The sequence below is a fragment of the Onychostoma macrolepis genome, chromosome 02 (assembly GCF_012432095.1).
Source record: "Onychostoma macrolepis isolate SWU-2019 chromosome 02, ASM1243209v1, whole genome shotgun sequence".
NCBI classification, from domain to species: domain Eukaryota; kingdom Metazoa; phylum Chordata; class Actinopteri; order Cypriniformes; family Cyprinidae; genus Onychostoma; species Onychostoma macrolepis.
Genome location: NC_081156.1, coordinates 6,416,330 through 6,419,418, shown reverse-complemented (window position 1 = coordinate 6,419,418; position 3,089 = coordinate 6,416,330).

The window sequence follows — 3,089 nt, the reverse complement described above, 5'->3', positions numbered from 1 at the left end:
CTGAAATTGATTAATAACTACAAACTGACTAACTGAGTGACAGCTGAAAATTGCAACCCTGTTCTGGCGTTAAGCCTACCGTATTCTTTAACTTAACTCTATCCACAAGATTCCGGGGGGCGCTACTGTAAGAAATAACGTGGGTAAAACTTCCGGTGACTAATTAGTTTGTGTCAGGACTGATAACTAGTCACACAGAAATAAAGTGGTATTTACCGTTATTTCACAAAAGAAAGACACACACAGCCTATTATTCAGTCGCGTCTGTTTCTGTTTATTTGTAGTCACAGATAGTTTAGGTCTACATCACATTTAGAAATAATGATTATTATTTTCCATTAAAAATACGACCATGAGTAGCTTTAGCAATATATTTTCAGTCAGAAAAACAGGGAGCTCCCCAACAAAAATTAGGTTAATGATTTAGAAACATCTCCATTCGATAAGAAATTCGTTGGTGTGTTTCAAACAACAGGCGATCTATCGCTGAAATGTGTTGTTTTTGAAATCATGGCGAGCGCTTGTTGCCGCTGTTATCAGTTCTCTCGCGCTCGGGCACAACACAGACGATCGAGCGCTTCGTTCTGGTAAAAGCACAAAACCAAAACAAAATGCACACAAACGTGTCCCTGCTACTGATATACAATCACTGATGAACACTTTTGGTTTTAATGGAAAAAAAAAATATATATATATATCTGTATGAGCAGTGGCGTGCACAAGGGGGCTCGAGCCCCTGCCCCTTTGAGGTCCGACGGTAAAGTGCCCTTAAGGTCCGGTGCCCCCGGTCTGCGATTTCTGCCGAGGGTAGAGGTGTTCGATATGACGATTTTTGATCGTGGACTATAAAAATGTCTCCACCATTTGCTTTTTTGAAGAAATATTGTAGTATTGTACTTCAGCGCGCATTCTATCAGCTGCAGTTCTGGCGCCGCCGTCTCTATATACTGTACAACGCCACATACATTCACATCAGTGTTAACTCAGCGGTAGAGTTACTCTCACGGGACACTGCACTTATTCGCAGTCACAAAAGTACATTATCTGCATCTGCTTCTAAGACTTACTGGTTAAACGTTTCACTCAGTGTGCTGTTCTGACGAGCGCCTTTTCTGAGCACATTCACCCAAAGCGCGTGCTCTGAAAAGCCCGTCAAACAGCGCCTGATTACTGAACTAAGTTATGTTTTGTGCTAATACTGTCAAAACACACCAGGTTTATGTATAGACTCAGTTGGTTATGTCTAAAATGAAGGTAAACAGCTGAGAGAAACGCATGCGTGCCTGTATATTAGATGCGTGCAGGTCTTAAAGGGACAGTACTAAACATGCTACCGACTGTAATTAAAGGGATAGTTATTAAAATTGTAATTCTGTCATTATTTACTCACTCACATGTTGTCCCAAACCTGTATTAATTTCTTTCTTGTGCTGAACACAAAAGAAGATATTTTGAAGAATGTGGCTAACCAAACAGTTGCTGGTTCACATTGACTTTAACAGTAGGGGGAAAAAAATACTATGGAAGTCACTGTAGACCAGCAAGTGTTTGGTTTTCCCGCATTCTTCAAAATAGCATTTATTTTCAGCAGAAGAAACTCGTTCAGGTTTAAAACAACTTTTGAGTGAGTAAATGAAGGTATAAAAATCAAACACTAGTCTATTTTAATTTTGGGGTGAATTATTCCTTTAATGTTAATAAAACACCAAACACAAAGAGAAAAATCACTCACTACTCTTGACTGAAAAACTACTTTAATTTTTTTGCTTTAATAGGAATCAATCTATATAGTGTTTTATTTTTATATTTGTTCATTCAATTTCTTGAATGCTCCTGCTAAATACACCTATTGTAGACTACAATAAAACACTGTTTATTTTATTTGTATATTATGTGTATTTGTAATGTGTATCTTTGCTCTCATTTTTTAATAACAAAGATAAAATAATGACAACGATTTTTATCTTCACCCACTTTGGCCTAAATATCCGCCATACTTTTTTTATATTTTGTTACCTTGAAAGGCTTTGTCTTTATAATAGGGAAATTAGTCTGGCTGTACTGCTCAAACAGCTTGCAAAATAGAAAATCCAACATGACAAAGAATTGTGATAATATTGTGAATCGTGATATTTAAAAAAAAAAAAATTGTGATATTTTTGCCATATCGCCCAGGGGGACCAAACCCATACAACCCATACAACCCCCATCCCCCCATCCCCCAAACACACATTTTGCCCCTGCCCCTCCGGAGGTCTGTGCACGCCACTGTGTATGAGGGTGTATTCGAACACAAGACCTTTGAATTGCTTGACAAAAGTTCCACCTTTAGACTATCAAAGCACACAAAAGAAACATGAGAATTTATATATTTATTCACTCCTGTGAAGAATCTTGGCACTTATTACATTCTATTATTAATATTAATATTAATATTTATATTTATATTTATATTTATATTTATATTTATATTTATATTTATATTTATATTTATATTTATATTTATATTAACATAGTCACTTGGTGGCTGCACTGTCTGTAGTTGCCACTGACCCTTGATGTAAGATTTTAAGTCATTCATCCCACACTATCGACAAGCACGTCATGTAGGCTACACTTCTTGTATTTCGTTTGGGCACCACAAGGTGTCACTGTGGCCTCAAAGCTTACCCTGCTTACCTTAAAGGGATAGTTCACCCCAAAATTTAAATTCTGTCATCATTTACTCACCCTCAAGTAGTTCCAAACCTGTATGAATTTCTTTGTTCTGCTGAACACAAAGGAAGATATTTTGAAGAAAGTTTGTAACCAGGCTGTGCTGGGGCACCATTGACTTCCATAGTAGGAAAAAAAATACTATGGAAGTCAATGGTGCCCCAGAACTGCTCCGTTTCCCACATTATTCAGAATATCTTCCTTTGTGTTCATCAGAATAAAGACATTCATACAGGTATGGAACTACTTGAGGGTGAGTAAATGATGACAGAATTTTCATTTTTGGGTGAACTATCCCTTTAATCCTGAGGTAAAACACGCCTTCCTCATTATCCTACAGACAAAATTTAGAAATAAATAAATGTGAAAATAAA